This window comes from Babylonia areolata, chromosome 31 (genome assembly GCF_041734735.1).
Source record: "Babylonia areolata isolate BAREFJ2019XMU chromosome 31, ASM4173473v1, whole genome shotgun sequence".
Lineage (NCBI taxonomy): Eukaryota > Metazoa > Mollusca > Gastropoda > Neogastropoda > Buccinidae > Babylonia > Babylonia areolata.
In genome coordinates, this window is record NC_134906.1 from 9,370,891 (window position 1) to 9,395,074 (window position 24,184).

Here is a 24,184-nt window from a genome sequence, read left to right on the forward strand (position 1 = left end):
CTGCGGTTCCATTCACTGACTTCGGTAATGGACAAAATTATGAATGACTTTACATTCACTTTACAACTTCTTACCAATTATGCAGCAAGCCGAACACCAGGGAGAGATGAGGGGGTGGGGTTATTCTTTCCAGTTCTACAGCAAGCCGAAAAACCGTGTGGGTTGACAGGTAGAACGAAAAGGGACAGATGAGGGTGAAGGGTGTGAAGATTGCGGAAAGGGGAACAATACACTGCTCTGCTTAGCAGACGACCACGCGACTTTCCCCAACAGTGTCGGCTACGAAACGAAACGTGCAAAGGAACTTTAGGAGTGCTTCGATTTGTTACAGATATCAGACATTTCCTGTTCTTTGTCAGTCAGTCAGGACCAAATTGACAATTGTAAACGACAAGAGAGAGATTTAGGGAAGAGTGATAAATGCTCGGTTTGATCAGCTTTGCGTCAGTTTTTAAGAGAGGGCAAAACTAACAAGTGAAGAAATATATACTATGAATGCCTGACGAATCTATTTAAAAAGAAAGAAAGTAGGAAGGGCTGTACATTATATGCGGAGAAGCTGCTGTGCACACTCAAGAGTGCCTTAAAGTGGAGGACTGTCATTTGTGAACTCAGTGTGGGTGTGTAAGGAGAGAAACAAGTTCACTCAACCATGACATCCTGCTCGTCTGATTGATGTAAGTTTTGTGAATTTGTTGAAAACTGATTAATATTTGCCACCTATCTTCAAGTAACCCCCCCACCTCTCTCTCTCTCTCTCTGTGTCTCTCTCTCGTCAGTCAAGAACCATCTGTGCTGCTGATCCAGTTTGTGTCTAGACTATACGTAGACTCTTCATACAGTTTTACATCAGCAGAGTGGCGTTGACTTGTTCCTTGAACTGCTCAAACTACATGATTTATTTTATTTTGTTTTCAGGAAGCATAATTTTCTGTGTCAGTGATATACTGTCTGCCTGTCAAATAATTCAGTGGACATGCTCTTGTTTGTGGTAGTGTTCTTGGTATGTTTTGGTATGTCAGTGCTTTAGGCTGCCCTTATAGTGTAGGCCTATTTGTGTACCCTCCCCCCATCTCCCATCCCCCATCTGGATGACAACGATGGTCATCATCGATCTCGATGGACACACCACCACCATTTGTGTACACGCGTGTCCGTTGTGATGTGTCATTTACACACAGCAAACACATTACTATTGACACAACAAAAAGAACGGATACGTCTAACAGCGCTGAACAAGACCCATAGTGTTAACAGTTTTAGCAACCTTGTGGTTCTAATCCGTTTCTGAACGAAGTGTTCGTGAGTAAGTTTGAATGAGCATTCGTGTCTCCAAAAAAATGTCGGAATGATGAAACTGTGGCAAGATAAAAGATTTATAAAATGATCTCCAGTGCTTTTCATATCAGTTTGTATCGACAGTATTTCAAACGAAAAGAGATCTGCTTCTTCTTTTTCTTCTCCTTCGTTCGTGGGCTGCAACTGACTCCCATGTTCACTCGTGTGTACACGAGTGGGCTTTTACGTGTATGGCCGTTTTTGTTTGTTTGTTTGTTTTGTTGTTTTTTTACCCCGCCATGATAGGCACCCACACTCCGTTTTCGGGGGTAGATCAATATTCTATTCTATCTGCGGAAGGTCGGGTTGGGGGGTGGGGGGTGGGTAACGTTGTGTTCTGCAACAATTTGCAATTATTTTACAAACTTACGTAAATATATATATATATATATATATATATATATATATATATATATACTCTCTCTCTCTCTCTCTCTCTCTCTCTCTCTGTGTGTGTGTGTGTGTGTGTGTGTGTGTGTGTGTGTGTGTGTGTGTGTGTGTTATTGTCCATGATCAGGTAACAAAACATACTAATAGCCGCGAAATCAGCATAAACACGCTTCAGTTTTGGTTTAAATAATCTTTAATTATTCAACAATACACATGATTACAATGCAATGAATGACAATAGAGCATCAACAAGCTTAAAGCTTATACTGTGCTCACAATGTTGCACTTCAATTTTATCATGACGCTTGAGTTTTCTTCTTTGAATGTTTAGTTTCCCTGCCGTTTAACTCGGTCCATCATTCTTCTTCTTCTTTTTTAAAAAAAATACTTTAAAAAAAAAAATCGGAAATCATTCTGGAAAAAAAAAAATCAAACACTTTAATATAACTATACCTGATGGCTTTTTTTTCTCTTCAGTTGGAGACCTCTGTATAAGTCATGGACAACCAGAAGCCTTCGAAACACCAAAATTGTACAAGATCTGTGTCTGGACTACTTAAGTCAGTTATGTCGGGTTTTATAATTGACTACTATCGACATGATGTGCAACTTGCTTTGTGTCACAAACTGAAAATGAAACGGAATAAAATTAGAACCAAAACATACAAGCGGGAGAGAAAAAGAAGATTAAAAAAGGGATTTAAAAAAAAAAAAAGAAGTTCAATCAGTTCTGTCTTGTCTTGTCTGTCTCTCTCTCTCTGTCTGTCTGTCACACACACACACACACACATTGTCTGTCTGTCTGTCTCTCTCTCTCTCACTCTCCCTATGTGTCTGTCTGTCACACACACACACACACACACACACACACACACACACACACACACACACACACACACACACACACACACACACAACCAACACGAACCGTTCCCGTATAAATGTATATAGATGAGGGGGGTTTGGGAGGCTAGGGGGGTGGAGTACCATACGTTTCCCCTCCCTTTCCTTCATCGTGTCAGCAGGTAATTTGGCTTTGAAGTTCCCTCGGCGGGAACGACATCAAATATTATGATATGATATGTATACATATTTGTATAGCGCCTATGCTCGGTCAGAGACCACGCCGGCTACAAGCGCTTTACAAACACGGAGTCATTTGCACAACAGGCTGCCTACCTGGGTCGAGTCGACTGAGAGCTGCCTTTGGGCGCTCATCATTCGTTTCCTGAGTCATTCAGTCAGGTTTCACACACACACACACACACACACACACACACACACACACACACACACACACACACACACACACACACACACACACACTGACCTCATTTAAAAGGGATACGAAGTGAAATTTGCATCATGCTCTAAAAACCTGGCCAAATGGTAAATATTTACAGAAACATGCATTAAACTGTGCATTAAAGCAGTTATGTTGATTAAGCTAATAGCCTGGCACAGCACAGGTCGCCGCCATTTTGAAGGTTGGCTATCTAGAAAGGAAGCAGAAAGAGCTGTGCAGAAAACCACCTTCTTCTTCTCTTCTTTCTATCCGTGTCTCCATAACTCACCGAACACTGGCATGGGTTACAGGATCTTTAACGTGCATATTTGATCTTCTGCGTGCGTATACACACGAAGGGGGTTCAGGCACTTGTAGGTCTGCACATATGTTGACCTGGGAGATCGGAAAAATCTCCACCCTTTACCCACCACGCGTCGTTACCGTGATTCGAACCCGGGACCCTCAGATTGAAAGTCCAACGCTTAAACCAGTCGGTTATTGCGCCTTTCCAGGATTGCTCGGTTTTTTAACAAATGTGGGAAAAGACGGACAGATAGTCTGTGAATCAAAGTACAGGCACATAAGATAAGATAAGATAAGAATAACTTTATTATCTCCAACTGGAGAAATTTGGTCAGATGCATTATCACAACATAGACAAGTAAACAACATGGGGACCATAACTGTAAAAGTCAACAACAGCTTTTACGAATATTACGAAGATACAAATGTAAAAAAAATATCACATGCATCGTTTCATACATACATCCACACACTGCAGGTAATAACTAGTATTCTTAATGTAAAAACAGAAAGAATTTCTCGACATCACATTCATCGTTTTCTAAAGCTGCGACACAAACTGCAGGCACATCACATTCATCGTTTTCTAAAGCTGCGACACAAACTCCAGGCACATCACATTCATCGTTTTCTAAAGCTGCGACACAAACTGCAGGCACATCACATTCATCGTTTTCTAAAGCTGCGACACAAACTGCAGGCACATCACATTCATCGTTTTCTAAGGCTGCGACACTGAGTCAGATCATTTGCCCAGCTGCACGTGCTTTCTTCGGGCACGAGGGAGTTGGCGAACACGAAGTTACCATTTTGGCAATCACAACGTCGATCTGTGTAGTTGACGTTTCAGCCGCCGCCTCGCTTTAATTCCTCTTCACTTTTCTTCTTCTTTCTTCTTCGTTCGTGGGATGCAACTCCCACGTTCACACGTGCACGAGTGGGCTTTTACGTGCATGACCACCGGCTGTTTTTACTCCACCGGGCATGTAGGCAGCCATACTCAGTTTTCAGGGGTAACTCTTGTTCCCGATGAGTTCGGGTTCAAAATTGTGTGGAATTAAAAGTAACGTTGCACAGTTTTTCTTTCTTTCCAAAATTCCTTGTACAATTATCTTCTGACGAATTCCTTACGGTTTTCTTCCCAAGTCAGCCAAAAGCGAAAGTGAGTCTCCGAATCTGTGACGTCATAACCTTTTCAAAATGTCTGCCCCCAAGACTGCTCGAAGAATCACATTTACTTCTTCTTTTTCTTCTTATTTGCTTTAAAAAATATTGAACGAGCCATAACCAGCTAAAATCTATTAACGAAAGCCATAAAGGAAAACAACTTCGTGTCTCCTTGAAAGGACCGCGTCAGCCAGTGTGTGTGCGTGCGTGTGTGTGTGTGTGTGTGTGTGACGGACGTATATGACTATATATTATAAGTCCGTGGTGCGTATGTAGTGAGGAGGAAAGGGTAAGGTGGGGGTTTGGGGGGGGGGGGGGGGGGGGAGGGGGAGGAACTGGATGACTTGTGGCCAAGTCTGCATTCACGCCACCGTTGAATGAACGGAAACACATCAACGGAAATGTGGCCCTTAGTAAGTAGAATCCGAAGTGTTATTTCTGTTGGGGAATTCGTGGATGCCAATTCACAACATTCTGAAATACTTGCCGGAACTGCTCATCAAATATCATCAGGGTTTAAAAAAAAAAAAGAAGATATATTATTATTATTATTATTATTATTATTTTATTTTGTTTTGTTTTATTTTTATTTAATTTTTTTTTCCAGTAAAACTGATCAACCTCTGATCCTCTCCTTCCCTCCCTCCCTCCTTCCCTCGCCCACTTGTTCCTTTTCATACGCTCCACCTGCATCTCCTAACCGTCCCCCTTTTTTTTGCCAACTGTGTCAGACATAGCTGTCATATACCATAATTATATTAGTATTAGTATTTCTTTTTATCACAACAGATTTCTCAGTGTGAAATTCGGGCTGCTCTCCCAAGGGAGAGCGTGTCGCAATACTACAGCGCCACCCCCCCTCCCCCTTTTTTGTTTGTTTGTTTTATTTTGTTTTGTTTTTGTTTTGTTTTGTTTTTCCTATCGAAGTGGAGTTTTCAACAGAATTTTGCCAGGAACAACCCTTTTGTTGCTGTGGGTTCTTTTACGTGCGCTAAGTGCATGCTGCACACGGGACCTCGGTTTATCGTCTCATCCGAATGACTAGCGTCCAGACCACCACTCAAGGTCTAGTGGAGGGGGAGAAAATATCGGCGGCTGAGCCGTGAGTCGAACTAGCGCACTCAGATTCTCTCGCTTCCTAGGCGGACGCGTTACCTCTTGGCCATCACTCCACGATACAACAAAACGTTTAAAAAAGAAAAGAAAAAAATATAAAGAAGAAATAAAGGGGGGAGGGAGAGGAGAGGGTAGCCTTACCAGACAGATAAGGTTTTCGTGTCAGAGATAACGTGCAGTTGATGTTTCGGACAATGACATTATATTAGGACCATAATGACATATCGTACGTCACTGAGCAGAACTGTAGCCACGTACTCTGTTCGCGTCAGCAACGCAGCAGTAGGTCTTTTTACCGTGAGCGCTTCAGACAGTGTATTGCCGGGGTCAGTCGGTCAATTTGTAAATCACTGATCGCAATCGGTGTTCTTTACTTATGATGGGAATGATGTCTGATGTGATATTTGATGTAATTAGTGCAGAGGGCAAGTGGGTCTCATGTTTCATAAGGCCTGCATCAGTGGCGTCACGACGTTTCGTCACTCAGTGAAACATGTATTTATTTTATTTTATTTTGTTTTATTTTTATTTTTTTTCTCAAAATATTTTTTTTGAAAAAATCTATTTACTAATTCATTTATTTATTGTTATCATTTCTTGATTTGATTTGTTTATATATATATATATATATATATATATATATATATATATTCATTTATTTATTCATTAACTTGCATTCTTCAGTGTCACGTCTTTCCACTCTACGCGATGTAAGATTGATTATTTATCTTTTTATTTATCTATCCATTTAGTTATTTATTTATTTGTTTATCTATCTATTCATTAACTTACATTCTTCAATGTCAGGTTTGTCCACTCTACATGACATAAGACTGATTATTAATTAATTTGTTTATTTGTTTGTTTATTTGTTTATTTATCTATTTAATCGTTTGTTTGTTTATTCATCTCGTTATTTATCTATTTATTTATTATTGTTTGTTTATTTATGTTGAGATTTATCTCTGTTTCTTCTTCTTTCCCTGTATCTGTCTCTTTTTCCCCCTCTGTTTCTCTCTGTCCCTGTGATTCTGTCTGTGTGTCTGTCTGTGTGTCTGAGTGTCTGTCTGTCTCCTTTTGTATTTTGTATTTGTATTATTCTTTTTGTCACAACAGATATCTATCTCTGTGTGAAATTCGGGCTGCTCTCCCCAGTGAGAGCGCGTCGTTACATCGACAGCACCACCCATGTTTGGGGGGGTATTTTTCCTGACTGCTATTTTATTTGTTTTCCTATCGAAGTGAGATTTTCTACAGAATTTTGCCAGGGACAACCCTTTCACTAAGTCTGTTAGTTGGTATGATTTCGAAACTGTGTAGATTGTAGCGTATCATCTCTGACCGACGTAACTTAGGCCAGTGTTCCTGTTTCATACATGGCTCGCACATTCCCAGATCCTATCTTGTTCCTTGCATTTGGCGTCCAGTATTTCCGACTTCATGTCAGTGGCTTCCTTTTCACGGACATAATTGTGCAGACGGAAGTCCGTACTTCCTGTCGTCGGCTTTCACCACTGCCATTCATTCGAGAGTCTTGCTGCGGCGATAAATGTGGAGGCCTGTCGCACACGGTGTGTGTGTGTGTGTGTGTGTGTGTGTGTTGGAAGAGATGTATATGTTATGAGTGATGTTACACTGTTTTATTTCATTTCTTTTTCCCTTTTTTTTGTTAGCTTGTATCTATCGGAATTTTCCATGTCGCATTCTGTGTTAAATGATGTGCATTGAGCCTCACGGTGAACTAAAATGAAATGCACATTACTGTTATTATTGTACAGTATACAGGGTTCTCTGCCCAACACTCGGCTTATATCACAGATTGACATAAGTTTACATTTGGGCCAAGAGCAAAGTGAGAGCTGTATTATCAATGGTTTCTCCAGTCAATGAGAAATCATTTACAGCTTTGTCTATTGTGAAGGACTATGACTCTCAAACTAGGAGGCAAAATTGCACTGGCTCTTAGTGCTGCAGCCTTGTGGGCTAGTTGGCCTTTCGGAACCATCCCAACGCCGACTGTCCTGAAACCCACTTGGCCGAGAGAGTGGGGATGTAACTTGGGCAAGACGCTCTTCACTATAATTAAATTCTAGCCCAAATAGTCGGAACAGCAGTTGCCTCCTCTGCTGTTCTGATGGTCATACTTGTATCTCACAGGTTTTTTCCATGTCGCATTCAGTGTTAAATGATGCGCATTGAGCCTCAGGATGAACTAAAAAGAAATGCACATTACTATGATTATTATACAGTATACAGGATTCATAAGAATTTAAGGACCACTCTCAAAGGTGCTTTCCTGGACATTTATTTTTTACCGCCGGTGAAGTAATATTCCGTTTTCGGGGGTGTGCACGCTGGGTTTGTTCTTGTTTCCACAACCCACCAAACACTGACATGGATCACGGGATCTTTAACTACGTGCGTATTTGATCTTCTGCTTTGATGAGTATACACGCGAAGAAGGTTCAGACACTAAGCATGGTCTGCATATCTCATCTGTTGTTTTTGGGGGGATCGGAAAAGTCTCCACCCTTTTCCCACCAGACGCAGTAACCGGGAATCTTCTTCTTCTTCTGCGTTCGTGGGCTGTAACTCCCACGTTCACTCGTATGCACACGAGTGGGCGTTTACGTGTATGACCGTTTTTACCCCGCCATGTAGGCAGCCATACTCCGTTTTCGGGAGTGTGCATGCTGGGTATGTTCTTGTTTCCATAACCCACCGAACGCTGACATGGATTACAGGATCTTTAACGTGCGTATTTGATCTTCTGCTTGCATATACACACGAAGGGGGTTCAGGCACTAGCAGGTCTGCACATATGTTGACCTGGGAGATCGTAAAAATCTCCACCCTTTACCCACCAGGCGCCGTTACCGTGATTCGAACGCGGGACCCTCAGGTTGAAAGTCCAACGTTTTAACTACCCGGCTATTCTTTTTGTTGTTGTTGTTGTTGTTACCTACCTGTAAGTGTTTTTGATTTCCTGTCAAGTGGTCCCGAACTTTTTGTGGTCTGTATATTGTGTAACTGTGCCTCTGACAGCGAAGCTGTCCCATATTGTTTTATCCACGACAACATCTGCTCTCGTTGCGATAACACAAAACAGGAGCGTAGAACTGAAACCATGCGTGATCAAATGACAGAGGGGTGTGTGTGTGTGTGTGTGTGTGTGTGTGTGTGTTTGTGTGTGTGTGTGTGTAAGTTGTGTTGTGTTGTGTCATGTTATATTTTTCATATTCAGTTTATTCGCGTGAACTGGGCAAAGTGAAATGCCAGCCACCCACCCACACACACATACACGTGTACACGCTCGCACACACATCCACACACACACGCACGCACACACACACACACACACACACACACACACACACACACACACACATACATACTCGCACGCAGATCCACACCCACACACCCACACGTGTATACGCTCGCACGCAGATCCACACACACACACACACGCGCGCGCGCGCGCACGCTCGCCGTTCACCCACACATACACGCAAGCACACCCCCTCCTTCCACACACACACACAAACACACACACACACGCACGCGCGCACGCTCGCCGTTCCCCCACACATACACGCAAGCACACCCCCTCCTTCCACACACACACACACACACACACACACGCGCGCCGTTCCCCCACACATACACGCAAGCACACCCCCTCCTTCCACACACACACACACACACACGCACGCACGGAACACACACACATCCCTCCCTCTCTCCCCATTCGCCAAACCCGTGTTTTCAAAAGTTAGAAAACAACGTATGTCAGACTCCCCAACGTACCATCCCCACTCCCTGCCCCCCCCCCCCCCCTCCCCCCCCCGCCCCTGAGCCCGCCCCCCCCCCCCCTAATCCCCGTCCCCCACGTATCCAACTCCTATTCCGACAGCCCTCTCACACAACACAAAACACCACACAACACACACACTCTCTCTCTCTCTTCCCCCCCCCCCCCTCACCTAACCCGTTTTCAAGACTTAAAAAAACAAAACAACCAAAAACAAAAAACAAACAAACAAAAAAAAACCCCAAAAAACAACGAACGACAGCCCCTCCCCCCCCCCCCCCCCCCCCCCCCCACCCCCCCCCCCCCCCCCCCCCCCCCCACACACACACACGGCCACCCTCACGCCCGCCCTACCATCCCACTCAAACACACATGTGTACACACACTGTCAGCCAGCAGTCAGAGATAACTGATGATCAGCAGGCAACTCGTTCATTAACTCACTCAGTACGGCCAGTCCTCTGTTCTCCTCTACACAGACCCCTCGGATGTCCAGTGGGTGTCTGAATGACCCAACCTTTAGCTTCCGTCATCAGAATTGTGGTATTCTTTGTCAACATTCACCTCTTCAGTATAAGAGCCTTCCGCTTGCAATATTTTGATGATGGTAACTGGGATGAAACGCTGTTAACGTCGTCTCTTTCGCCGTTCGTATGGAGAGAGTTAATGACATACATTGGCACAGCTTGCCATCAGTGTCATGACAAAAGTCTACCTGATGAGAGAGAGAGAGAGAGACAGAGACAGAGAGAGAGAGAGGAGGGCTGCCACCTCAGAATTATGGTTCGAGTGTGTGTGCTGGTTGTCTGGTCGTCGGGGCAAGTCGACGGTGCAAAAATAGCCAAGTGGTTAAAGCGTTGGACTTTCAATCTGAGGGTCTCAGGTTGACGGCGCCTGGTGGGTAAAGGGTGGAGATTTTTCCGATCTCCCAGGTCAACGTAATTATGCGCAGACCTGCTTAGTGTCTGAACCCCCTTCATGTGTATACGCATGCAGAAGATCAAATATGCACGTTAAAGATCCTGTAATCCATGTCAACGTTAGGTGGGTTATGGAAACAAGAACATACCCAGCATGCACACCCCTAAAAACGGAATATGGCTGCCTACATGACGGGGTAAAAACGGTCATACACGTAAAAGCCCACTCGTGTACATACAAGTGAACGTGGGAGTTGCAGCCCACGAACAGAGAAGAAGAAGAAGCTATGGGGGGGGAAAAAAAAGAAGAAGAAAAAAAAGAGAAAAAAAAAGAGAGTAAATGATAGCATATATGTGTGATATATGAATGTAGTTTTACGTCCGCCGTTAGACTGTCAGTGATTGACAGATGCCAACACCTGGCAGCTGGCATGAGCATGATGAAGGTCACATTGCACAGCTCTGATATTGGATTTTTTGACATGCTGTTTTGAATTTGACAATACTCGTATAATTTGCGTCCGAACTTTTAGATATTTTGCAGACTTGTTGATGATACCCTAAGGTTACTGTGTGAAAATATTCAGTGAATTCGGTGTCTCTGTCACTGAAAAAATATTTGTCAAATAGCGGTTCACTTTTTGGGGGGACACCCGATGTATAGTTTTTACGTCCGCCGGCTGACGCCATAATTATGGGACATTTCTGGGCACTTTCGCCATGAAAAAGAAAAAGAACAGAAAAGAAAGGAAAATAAGTAAATAATAACATATATGTGTGATGTATGGATGAAATGTTAAATGTAAAATTTTTATAATGATAATGTCTACGCTCCGTGGCTGCCTTCCTTTGGGGAGGGGCCGGTAAAATATTTTTATTTGGAATCATTTTAAAAGGATTTTAAAATCTCAGGGCCACTACTTACAAAAATTGTGATAATGAAAAAAAAAAAAAATATATATATATATATAAAAAAGGAAGATCATGTTATATACAGAAATGTACAGTGACTCACATGTTGAATGCACAACTAATCAAACAGGAGTTTTAAAAAGTTGATTAAAAAAAAAGGGGGTGGATCTAATTTATTTATGATTATTATCAATAGAAGACAATTATTAAAATTGTACCAATGGTCATGATAAGTAGTAGGTATTGCGAATGTCTGAGGTGCTTTTTCTACACGCTTGTTATATTATTAGGCAAGGTTCTTGCGAAACACGCTAGGAAGGTGCTTTTCTTTTTACTTGTTTCCCACCTCGTGGAAAGAGTGGCTAGGTTCTCGCGAGTCAAGGCTAGGTAGGCAGGTAGCCTTCTGAGCAGCAAGAGTGGCTAGGTTCTCGCTAGGCAAGGCTAGGTAGGTAGCCTTCAGCACAACAAGAGTGGCTAGGTTCTCGCGAGTCAATGCTAGGTAGGTAGCCATCAGAGCAGCAAGAGTTGCTAGGTTCTCGCTAGTCAAGGCTAGGTTGGTAGCCATCAGAGCAGCAAGAGTGGCTAGGTTCTCGCTAGTCAAGGCTAGATAGGTAGCCTTCAGGGCAGCAAGAGTGGCTAGGTTCTCGCTAGTCAAGGCTAGGTTGGTAGCCATCAGAGCAGCAAGAGTGGCTAGGTTCTCGCTAGTCAAGGCTAGGTTGGTAGCCATCAGAGCAGCAAGAGTGGCTAGGTTCTCGCAAGTCAAGGCTAGGTTGGTAGCCTTCAGGGCAGCAAGAGTGGCTAGGTTCTCGCTAGGCAAGGCTAGGTAGGTAGCCTTCAGGGCAGCAAGAGTGGCTAGGTTCTCGCTAGGCAAGGCTAGGTAGGTAGCCTTCAGGGCAGCAAGAGTTGCTAGGTTCTCGCAAGTCAAGGCTAGGTAGGTAGGTAGCCATCAGAGCAGCAAAAGTTGCTAGGTTCTCGCAAGTCAAGGCTAGGTAGGTAGGTAGCCTTCAGGGCAGCAAGAGTGGCTAGGTTCTCGCAAGTCAAGGCTAGGTAGGTAGCCTTCAGAGCAGCAAGAGTGGCTAGGTTCTCGCTAGGCAAGGCTAGGTTGGTAGCCATCAGAGCAGCAAGAGTGGCTAGGTTCTCGCTAGTCAAGGCTAGGTTGGTAGCCTTCAGGGCAGCAAGAGTGGCTAGGTTCTCGCTAGGCAAGGCTAGGTAGGTAGCCTTCAGGGCAGCAAGAGTGGCTAGGTTCTCGCAAGTCAAGGCTAGGTAGGTAGCCATCAGAGCAGCAAGAGTGGCTAGGTTCTCGCTAGTCAAGGCTAGGTTGGTAGCCTTCAGGGCAGCAAGAGTGGCTAGGTTCTCGCGAGTCAAGGCTAGGTTGGTAGCCTTCAGGGCAGCAAGAGTGGCTAGGTTCTCGCGAGTCAAGGCTAGGTTGGTAGCCTTCAGGGCAGCAAGAGTGGCTAGGTTCTCGCTAGGCAAGGCTAGGTAGGTAGCCTTCAGAGCAGCAAGAGTGGCTAGGTTCTCGCAAGTCAAGGCTAGGTAGGTAGGTAGCCTTCAGGGCAGCAAGAGTTGCTAGGTTCTCGCAAGTCAATTCTAGGTAGGTAGCCTTCAGGGCAGCAAGAGTTGCTACGTTCTCGCTAGGCAAGGCTAGGTAGGTAGCCTTCAGAGCAGCAAGAGTGGCTAGGTTCTCGCTAGACAAGGCTAGGTAGGTAGCCTTCAGGGCAGCAAGAGTGGCTAGGTTCTCGCTAGGCAAGGCTAGGTAGGTAGCCTTCAGGGCAGCAAGAGTGGCTAGGTTCTCGCAAGTCAATGCTAGGTAGGTAGCCTTCAGGGCAGCAAGAGTTGCTAGGTTCTCGCTAGGCAAGGCTAGGTAGGTAGCCTTCAGGGCAGCAAGAGTTGCTAGGTTCTCGCAAGTCAAGGCTAGGTAGGTAGCCTTCAGAGCAGCAAGAGTGGCTAGGTTCTCGCTAGGCAAGGCTAGGTAGGTAGGTAGCCTTCAGAGCAGCAAGAGTGGCTAGGTTCTCGCTAGTCAAGGCTAGGTAGGTAGCCTTCAGGGCAGCAAGAGTTGCTAGGTTCTCGCGAGTCAATGCTAGGTTGGTAGCCATCAGAGCAGCAAGAGTGGCTAGGTTCTCGCAAGTCAAGGCTAGGTAGGTAGCCTTCAGAGCAGCAAGAGTTGCTAGGTTCTCGCAAGTCAAGGCTAGGTAGGTAGGTAGCCTTCAGAGCAGCAAGAGTGGCTAGGTTCTCGCTAGTCAAGGCTAGGTAGGTAGCTTTCAGAGCAACTTTGCCACGAGGCACAGCAAGCATAAAACCTACTTCCTGCCCCACATTCGTTTCTTTGCGCATGTGCCCCTTACCTCCCCTTTCGCCACTTGCACGCAAGCGCTCTAGCGATTGTTCGAACGCGCCCATGTGGATGCAAGTTTTATGCGTGTTTTCTTTCTTTCTTTCTTTCTTTCTTTGTGTGTGTGTGTGTGTGTGTGTGTGTGTGTGTGTGTGTGTGTGTGTGTGTGCCGTGTCGTACTGTACCGTACCGTACCGTGTAAGTCACGCAGTGTTTGGCCGGACCAGGCCTCCACATGAAAAGCTATGCATCTGTTTGTTCTCCTTGTCAGTCCGTCTGTCTGTGTGTCTTTTCTATCAGCGTTCGTGGGCTGCAACTCTCTCTCTCTCTCTCGGCGTTCACTCGTATATATATTTCAAATGAGCTTTTGTGTGCTTGACTTTTTTATTTTTTTTTTTTTTTTTTTTTTGCTCCTTGCATTGAAGGTTATATTTATCAAATGAGAAACATCGTTATTATCATTTCCAGAATTTTCAACAGTTCGTACATACCACTGTAGAACAATTGCAGAGGATTACAGCATCAATTAATATGCAAGGTTATTTCTATCAACAACCATCTGCATGAAGATCGGGTCATCATCCCCATCCACATATAATATGCGGCTTCTGTTCAAACGTGTGTCTGTGTGTGTGTGTGTGTGTGAGAGAGAGAGAGAGATAGAGAGAGAGAGTATGTGTGCGTGCATGTGCGTGCGTGCGTGTGTGTCAGTGTGTGTGTGTGTCAGTGTGTGTGTGTGTGTGTGTCAGTGTGTGTGTGTGTGTGTGTGTGTGTGTTTGTGTGTGTGCAGTACGTGCATGTGTGAGTATGCACAGGTTTTTATATGGATATGCACTTGTATGTATCCTAATTTCTACTGTATCTGTGTTTGTGTATGATTTTCAATTTATGTTCGTAGGCCTACCTTGTTGTGTACTATCCCCTCCAATATTCCATGTGACCCCGGTACACTTGGTAATAAAGACATATTCTATTCTATTCTATTTCATAACATATAAAGAAGATGAAAAGGGGGGGAGGGAGGGGGGGGGGGGTTTGCATGTTAAATTGGTATGTTCGTGTTTCCATAATAATCCCGGCACCAAACACTGACACATTATAGATTACGGGGTCTTCAACTTGCGTGTTTGACCTTTCAGCCGTGAGTACACACGGAGGGGGTTGAGCCACTTTCCAGTCTTCACACAACAAATATGGTGGCCATGGAGGTCGAGAGAAAAATGTCGTTCAACCGTCCGCCGGCTGACATCATATAGTATGGGACATTTCTGGGGGACATTATCAACTGAAGGGGGGTCGGAAAAATCTCCACCCTTAAAATAACCCCACCCATCGAGGCAGGGTCAGTGGCGTGAGGACTGAATCTCTTTAGCAGTGATATTGAGTTAGATCTGCGCCTGACGGGCGCCATAGCCGAATGGTTAAAGCGTTGGACTTTTGATCTGAGGGTCCCGGGTTCGAATCACGGTGACGGCGCCTGGCGGGTAAAGGGTGGAGAATTTTACGATCTCCCAGGTCAACGTATGTGCAGACCTGCTAGTGCCTGAACCCCCTTCGTGTGTATACGCAAGTAGTAGATCAAATACGCACGTTAAAGATCCTGTAATCCATGTCAGTGTTCGGTGGGTTATGGAAACAAGAACATACCCAGCATGCACCCCCCCGAAAACTATGGCTGCCTGCATGGCGGGGAAAAACGGTCATACACGTAAAAAAAAACCCACTCGCGTATATACAAGTGAACGCAGAAGAAGAAGAAAAAAAATCTACACAGATTTCACACACTTAAGATAATTCTTATCAATACTGTGAGGCTGTGGCCTTTTTTTGAATAAATAATAATATCGCATCGTTATCGTATTGCATTTTATCGTATCGCATCGTATCGTATCGCATCGTTATCGTATCACATCGTACGTATCGTATCGTATCGTATCGCATCGTATCGTATCGTATCGTTGTATCGTATCGCATTGTTATCGTATCGTATCGCATCGTATCGTATCGTATCGCATCGTTATCGTATTGCATTGTATCGTATTGCATTGTTATCGTATCGCATTGTTATCGTATCGGTGTATCGTATTGCATCGTATCGTATCGTATCGTATCACATCGTACGTATCGTATCGTATCGTATCGCATCGTATCGTATCGTATCGTATCGTATCGTATCGCATCGTATCGTATCGTATCGTATCGTCGTTGTATCGTATCGCATTGTTATCGTATCGCATTGTTATCGTATCGTTGTATCGTATCGCATTGTTATCGTATCGCATTGTATCGTATCGCATCGTTATCGTATCGCATTGTTATCGTATTGTTATCGCATCGCATCGTATCGTATCGCATCGCATCGTATCAGTCCTAAGCAAACTTAGCCGCCGCTAAGTTCAATCCTGAGTCCCCGGCTGGCTCAGGCTGCCGATAGAACCGGGATAGAACCACTCTATTTTTTAGATCAGTGGGATACTGGAACCCATGCCCCTCAAACTGAGAGTCGAACGCTCCAACCGCACGGTTTGTTGCGTGCCGCGTCTGTAAAAAGGTGGTGTCATTCCATTTCGCCTATCATTCCCGAATCGCCTATATAACATCGCATCGGTGATCCCGATTCGCTGATTTCCCACTTCGTCAATGTGCTGCGTTGCTCCATGTTCGTGCGTACCTGTGCATCCGTATCGCATCGTATCGCATCCGTATCGCATCGTATCGCATCCGTATCGCATCGTATCGCATCCGCATCGCATCCGTATCGCATCCGTATCGCATCACATCGCATCGTATCGCATCCGTATCGCATCGTATCGCATCCGTATCGCATCCGTATCGCATCGTATCGCATCCGTATCGCATCGTATCGCATCCGTATCGCATCCGTATCGCATCCGCATCGCATCCGTATCGCATCCGTATCGCATCACATCGCATCGTATCGCTGAGTTACAGTGTGAGAGCCAGAAACAGAGCGATTCAGAGAGAGAGCTTAGGTCAGTTACTCAAGGAGGCGTCAATGCGTATTTGTGCATGCGTTGGAAATAACAAAATACAAATAAAAATCACAATATTCATGTCTGGCCCGGTCTCCTGTGTTGGCGGTCAAATCTATATTTCGATAATCAGGAATCAGCTAACAAAACATTAAAAAAAAAAAAAAAAATCTTTAACGGAATTGCATTATAAAAACAGAAAGAAAGAACGAAAAGAAAAAAAAAGAAAAAAAGGAGAAAAAAAAAAAAAAGCAAAGATGAAAAAAAAAAAAAGAGTTACAGTGTGAGAGCCAGAAACAGAGAGAGAGAGAGAGAGAGAGAGAGAGCTCAGTTCAGTTACTCAAGGAGGCGTCAATGCGTTCGGACAAATCCATATACGCTACACCAAATCTGTCAAGCAGATGCCTGACCAGCAGCGTAACCCAACGCGCTTAGTCAGGCCTTGAGAAAAAAAAAGAAGAAAAAAGTAAGCAGATAGACAAATAGATAGAGAGACAGACAGACAGAGACTGGGAGATCGAGGTTGATTGCATGACGAATTGTTATTTCCATCTACACCTATTTAAGAATCTTGCTTCTGTAAAAAAAAAAAAAAAAAAAAAAAAAAAAGTCATCAGCAGCAGTGCAGGGTCTCCTCTGGTGTGTGGCCTCCTGGCGACCAAACATCGATGGTTCCCTGTGGACTGCCGACGCTGGAACTGCAACGGACGAACCCGGGTGTGGCCGTGTATGGGGGAATCTAAATGAGCGGCGTGGGGAGTAATGCCACTGAAACGGTGCAGATGATGGGGCAGCAAAAAACAAACAAAACACACACACAATAAAAAACAACAACAACAACAACAACAAAACAAACAAAAAAAACCTGTCATCATTACCGTTACCACTACCACCGCCACCGACAACAACGATGACGACGACTGCACGAACTTCTCGTTACATAAAAAAAAAAAAGATAGAAAAAAAAAGACCCCCAAAAAACAAACAAACAACCCCCCCCCCAAAAAAAAACAAAAAAACCCAACCAACCAAACAAAAACACACACCAAAAATCAAGCAATATAACGACAAACAGCAGCAACAATAACAGAAACAGATGAGCTCATAAAAAGCAGCTCGGCTTTCCAGCGCACAACCAATTACTTCAATTATGAATAAAAAAAAAAAATAAAAAAAACCAATAAAAAACAAACAAAGAAACACCATAGCAGCAAAGTATAGACAATACACACACATGGCGTCAGTTGCCTGCGTGTGCGTATATTATATGACATATGTATATAGATATAAAGAGGACATGTACCCCCCCCCCCCCCCTTTACCCCCTCCACCCTTACAACACATGTTGCCTTGATGAGCTTTAGCGACAGTGCTTTTGTTTGTGGATCCGTTTGAAAACTGCTTATGCGTTGCTGCGCGCAGGACGACCCTTGAGGCTGTATGTATATATACATAATATATACGTATACGCACGTGTTGATAGAGTTGTGTTTCACGTGCACTTTCGCCTGCCAAGAATTGGTGTTGAACGAACGTTGAGGAAAAAGGTCTGAGGAATTGATACAGTTATGCTCCATTTGTGGTCACGGTGGTTTGGTGAGGTAAACGTTGTTTGGGGGTGCGGGTTTGGTTCGAGGTTCGTCAGTGTTATTTCATTTTGTTTTATTTTATTTTGTTATGTTCCCGATTTTATTTTGGGTCGCTTTGTGCTTGCTTGTGTGTGTGTGTGTGTGTGTGTGTGTGTGTGTGTGTTTTATGTCACTTTGTTTGCAGGTAGTTTTAAGTATATTTTATTTTGTTACTGTTCATTGTAAGCATCAGTCAGTGGCTGACACCCATTCTTGACAATAATTATCCGACAAACCATTAGATCTGCTAACTGATAAAGAAACGTTTATGTTTCAGAATATCCAATTTTCTCTTCATGCACAACATTCAATTATATCAACAACAAAAAAAAAAGAAAAAGAAAAAGAAAAAAAGATTACAATAAAATCCTGTCCTCATATTTCTTTTCTACCCGCTCCTCCTCTTCTTCCTCCCCCTCCTCCTCCTTCTCCCTCTTCTTCTTCTTTTGTCTGTTTGTCATATTTTCACTTTTTTGACGACAGGATGAAAACAAGCCAGTTATGCTTATTCCCGTTTTTCTTTTCCCGCAAAAAAAGAAAAAAAAAAAAAAAAAGAAGAAGAAAAAAAGGTTGGTTTGTTCCTTCTTCTTCCTGTTCTTCTTCTTGTCCTCCCCACCCTCACCCTCCTTTAACCCTTTCATTGCCAAACTCGCATTTATGCAGTGCACCTAGGTAGAGAGGACCCATGTCACTCAAGGGTGAAGGATCATGGGTCTGTTATCCGTGAACCTACTGCTCTTTAAGTTAGGTGGTAGGATAGGCCATATTATTTTCTACACATCGCAGGGGGAATTCCCAGCTATTGTTAAACACCATATTTTTCTATGTTTATGGCACAAGGGAATTTTGCACTATACATTCATTCACTGGCGGTGAAAGGGTTAACGCGCATATCTGATCTGCTTCTATGCTTGTACACAAGACAAGGGATGATAAGATAATAGAATAGGACGGCAGGTAGAGCTCTGCTGACCAGGCGTGGAACAAAAAAAACAAAAATTCTCCGATCTTAACTCTCTCCATACGAACGGCGAAAGAGACGACGTTAACAGCGTTTCACCCCAATTACCATCATCAAAACATTGCAAGCGAAAGGCTCTTATACTGAAGAGGTGAATGTTGACAAAGAATACCACAATTCTGACGACGGAAGCTAAAGGTTGGGTCATTCAGACACCCACTGGACATCCGAGGGGTCTGTGTAGAGGAGAAGAGAGGACTGGCCGTACTGAGTGAGTTAACTCTCAAAAGAATTGCAGCTCTGCGCTAAGCATAAAGATGAATGACATAGCAAAACGTGTGTGTGTGTGTGTGTGTGTGTGCTTATGTTTCTGTGTATGTGTTTGTGTCTGTGACTTTATATATTGTCACTAAAAACCATAAAATGATTCATGTGTTTGATTGTGTAATGAACTGTATATATATATACATATATATATATAAATATATATATATATATATATATATATATATATTAATCAACATAATCACTTACATCTGTTATTGTTTATGTTCACATTTTTCCCATCTATTCTGAATGTCATAATGAATTTATATATATATATAATAAAACGGTGGTCGACCCAAGAAAGTCCGGGAGCAAAAAACTCAAAAAAACCCTCTGTATAGAATTAAAATATTAAAAAAATAGAAGAAGAAGAAGAAGAAAGACAAAAAAAAAAGAAAAAAAAGAATAGTGGTGACCCGTTGTTCTAAGACAACAGCCGTAAACAACTTGACTTTAACTCTCTCCATACGAACGGCGAAAGAGACGACGTTAACAGCGTTTCATCCCAATTACCATCATCAAAATATTGCAAGCGGAACGCTCTTATACTGAAGAGGTGAATGTTGACAAAGAATACCACAGTTCTGACGACGGAAGCTAAAGGTTGGGTCATTCAGACACCCACTGGACATCCGAGGGGTCTGTGCAGAGGAGAAGAGAGGACTGGCCGTACTGAGTGAGTTAAGAGTCGTTGAACTCAACTTTCTTGTCTAGCTGGCCCCCACTTCACAATTTTCAGTCGTCACGAACTGAATGGAGTAGACACAGGGGTTCCAGAAGAGACTGAGGTCCAGCAACTCTTTGATTATCGTAATGGACTGGTTACCGTACGTGCTCATCTGGAGCTGTCTGTCTTTTGATTGTTGGTGCAAATGTAATTGTGTGTGTGTGTGTGTGTGTGTGTGTGTGTGTGTGTGTGTTTTCGTCAGTGCGTGCGCACGTATACGTATGTCTGTGTGCGTCTTCATGAAGTCCGAACATAATCAGCTTTATTTATCATTATCATTATTTTATTTATTTATTATTCATTTATACGTATGTCGGTGTGTGTCTTAGTCCGAACATAATCAGCTTGATTTATTATTATTATTATTATTATTTATTTATTTATTTATCTATTATTTTATTCATTCATTTATCTATTCATTTATGCATTTTTGTATGTGTGTGTGTGTGTGTGTGTGTGTGTGTTGCAGCTCATGTACGTTTATATGTATTTGACTGTGCTTTCATAACTGTGAAACTGCATGTTTGGTGTATATCTGTTATGCATGTGTGGGTGTATGTGTGAATGTGTGTCTTCATGTTTTACATTTATTTGCTTATTTATCGTCATTGTTGTCTTATTTATTTACTATTTTTTTATTATTATTATTTTATTATTATTACCATTACTACTACCTTTTTTATATCATAATTATTATATATTTATTTACTTATTTATTTATGTAAGCGTATCTATTATTTATTCACCTTTTTTTTTTTTTATCTCTCTCAAGGCCTGACTAAGCGCGTTGGGTTACGCTGCTGGTCAGGCATCTGCTTGGCAGATGTGGTGTAGCGTATTATTATGGATTTGTCCGAACGCAGTGACGCCTCCTTGAGCTACTGATACTGATACTGATACTGTACAATGATCAAATACATACTAATTGATACAGGGTAACTGTATTCAATGCGAGGAAAGATGAGACAAGTAGACAACACATCTGTTGGACTGCTATTCTCTGATCAAAGTTTAAAAAAAAAAAAAGTAACAAAAAATAAAAATAAAAAAAAATAAAGAAGAGTAAAGCTATCCTGTTGTTGCAGTGTGGTTTTTGTCACCACACCACACAGTGCCTTTCAGTTTTTTTTGTTTAAAAAAAAAAAAATTAACGACGGTATCCGTGTCAAAAGACACAAGTTCATGACTCACTTGATCAAAATGTATGTGTGTACGTGTGTGCGCATACATTCGCGCAAGCACGTTTGTACGCCCGTACATTATCATACACACATATGCCTGCACACACACAAATATGCACTGGAACACACACACACACACACACACATACACACGCACGCACGCACGCTTGCGCGCAGACACACACACACACACACACACACACACACACACACACACGGACAGAGAGAGAGAAAGGGTTGGGAGAGGTAGATAAAATGAAAAAAGGAAAGAGAAAGATGGCCCAGTGTTCTTTGTCACTCCAGTTGTGTTGCGAAGCAGTCACTTGCATACTCCAGCACACACGGTCACTCTGTATTTTTGTATTTGTATTTGTATTTCTTTTTATCACAACAGATTTCTCTGTGTGAAATTCGGGCTGCTGTCCCCAGGGAGAGCGCGTCACTACACTACAGCGCCACCCATTTTTGGGGGGTATTTTTTCCTGCGTGCAGTTTTATTTGTTTTTCCTATCGAAGTGGATTTTTCTACAGAATTTTGCCAGGAACAATCCTTTTGTTGCCGTGGGTTCTTTTACGTGCGCTAAGTGCATGCTGCACACGGGATCTCGGTTCATCGTCTCATCAGAATGACTAGCGTCCAGACCACCACTCAAGGTCTAGTGGAGGGGGAGAAAATATCGGCGGCTGAGCCGTGATTCGAACTAGGGCGGCTCAGATTCTCTCGCTTCCTAGGCGGACGCGTTACCTCTAGGCCAACACTCCACACTCTGTGCAGACGTCTGTCTGTTACATGTCAGTTAATACCAATTATTTTGCAAATTTTGGCTCAGGAGCTCAGGCAGAAGGGTTAAAATTGCTCAGGAACTCAGGGCTCAAAGGGTTAACTCTCTCCATACGAACGGCGAAAGAGACGACGTTAACAGCGTTTCACCTCAATTACCATCATCAAAATATTGCAAGCGGAAGGCTCTTATACTGAAGAGGTGAATGTTGACAAAGAATACCACAATTCTGACGACGGAAGCTAAAGTTGGGTCATTCAGACACCCACTGGACATCCGAGGGGTCTGTGTAGAGGAGGAGAGAGGACTGGCCGTACTGAGTGAGTTAATGTCTGTGGCCATAGTGTGTGTACTGTACTGTGATAATAACAATGATAGTAGTAGTAATGATAATACTGATGATGATGATGATGGTGGTAACAGTAACAACGACGGGCGCAACAGCCGAGTGGTTGATTACAGCGTTGGACTTTCAATCTGAGGGTCCGGGGTTCGAATCCCTAACACAGCGCCTGGTGGGTAAAGGGTGGAGATTTTTTTTTTTTTGCCCGATCCCTCAGGTCAGCATACTTCTGTGCAGACCTGCCACTGCCTTAACCCCCTTCGTGTGGATTCGCATGCAGAAGATGAAATACGCACATAGATCCCGAAATCTACGTCAGCGTACGAGGAGTTATGGAAACACGAATATACCCCGGCATATACGCTTACTAACCCCCCAATCCCCTCTCCCCGAAAATTATTATGTACATCCCGCTGCAGAACAATTATATGTATTACTATGACAGTTAATGATGATAATGATGATGATTATCATCGTCATGATGATGATAAGAAACACGCATGTCTGTGCATCTGCAGAGAATACAGAGGTGTCTTCAGTCCAGTAAAATGCTATGCGGCAGAGGCGGTCGTTGTTTTTATTTGTTTATTTTAAATTGTTTTCTATTCATTTATTTACTAATTTGTTTTTTGTTTTTATTTATTTTATTAAATCATTTATTTACCTTTACAACCACTGTGCGGGCTTAAGAGTTATTAAAGTCCGTTGGCCACAACGGGCCGTTAACTCACTCAGTACGGCCAGTCCTCTCTTCTCCTCTACTCAGACCCCTCGGATGTCCAGTGTGTGTCTGAATGACCCAACCTTTAGCTTCCGTCGTCAGAATTGTGGTATTCTTTGTCAACATTCACGCCTTCCGCTTGCAATATTTTGATGATGGTAATGATGGGGTGAAACGCTGTTAACGTCGTCTCTTTCGCCGTTCGTATGGAAAGAGTTAAAGGGTTGTCAACGAAACTCTTACTCGCGTGACAGTGCGAAGCCCTACTGTCAACTACATCTCGTGACGTCTCGTGACGACGTAATGCTTCCGTTCCCCCCTCCCCACCCCCACACCCCCTCCCCCCCCTCCTCCCACTGACACTCGAGTCAGTCACATGCTGCTTGTTTGTTAGGTAGGTGGGGCGATTGTTTCATAGTGAACGGTCAGTGCTGTGCCCTGGGCAAGTTTTGTTGTTGTTGTTGTTGAGAATTTAAGCAGCCTCAGCGCCGTGTGTGTGTGTGTGTGTGTGTGTGTGTGTGTGTGTGTGTGTTCGTTCTTTAATTTAACGTCTTTTCAATGTAGGTGATATTAGACGAGTGAAGGAAAAAAATCGAGTGGGGGGAGGGGGAGTGGGGGATTACTGTGTACGCGTACGAGTGTGTATGTGTGTGTGTTTGTGTGTGTGTGTGTGTGTGTGTGTGTGTGTGTGTGTGTGTGTGTGTGTTGTGTGTGTGTGTGTGTGTGTGTTTCCTGAATCCCCACAGAGTTATAGTGGTACTGAGGTAATAGGTGTGGGGTGGGAGTTCGATGGGTGGGGACGAAGGGTGTAGTGGATTGGAGAAGGGTCAGTTGAAGGGGGTGGGGAGAGTGGGGGGCAGTGGGGGGGCGCGGAGGGGTGGGGGGTGGGTTGGGGGAGGGGTGTGGTGGGGGGTAGAGGAGGAGGGAGTGGGTGAAGCCTTGGGGAT

At 43.6% G+C, this 24,184-nt stretch overlaps 1 protein-coding gene across 2 annotated transcripts in view; it reads left to right on the forward strand.

Moving 5' to 3' along the window:
• Positions 1-233: 233 nt before the first annotated feature.
• Positions 234-24,184, forward strand: part of LOC143276138 (high affinity copper uptake protein 1-like) — a 47,366-nt gene continuing 23,415 nt past the window's right edge. For both annotated transcript variants that reach the window (XM_076580554.1, XM_076580555.1), the window contains exon 1: positions 234-677. The gene's annotated coding sequence lies outside the window, so the exon portion shown is untranslated. The remainder of the gene's footprint in view (positions 678-24,184) is intronic.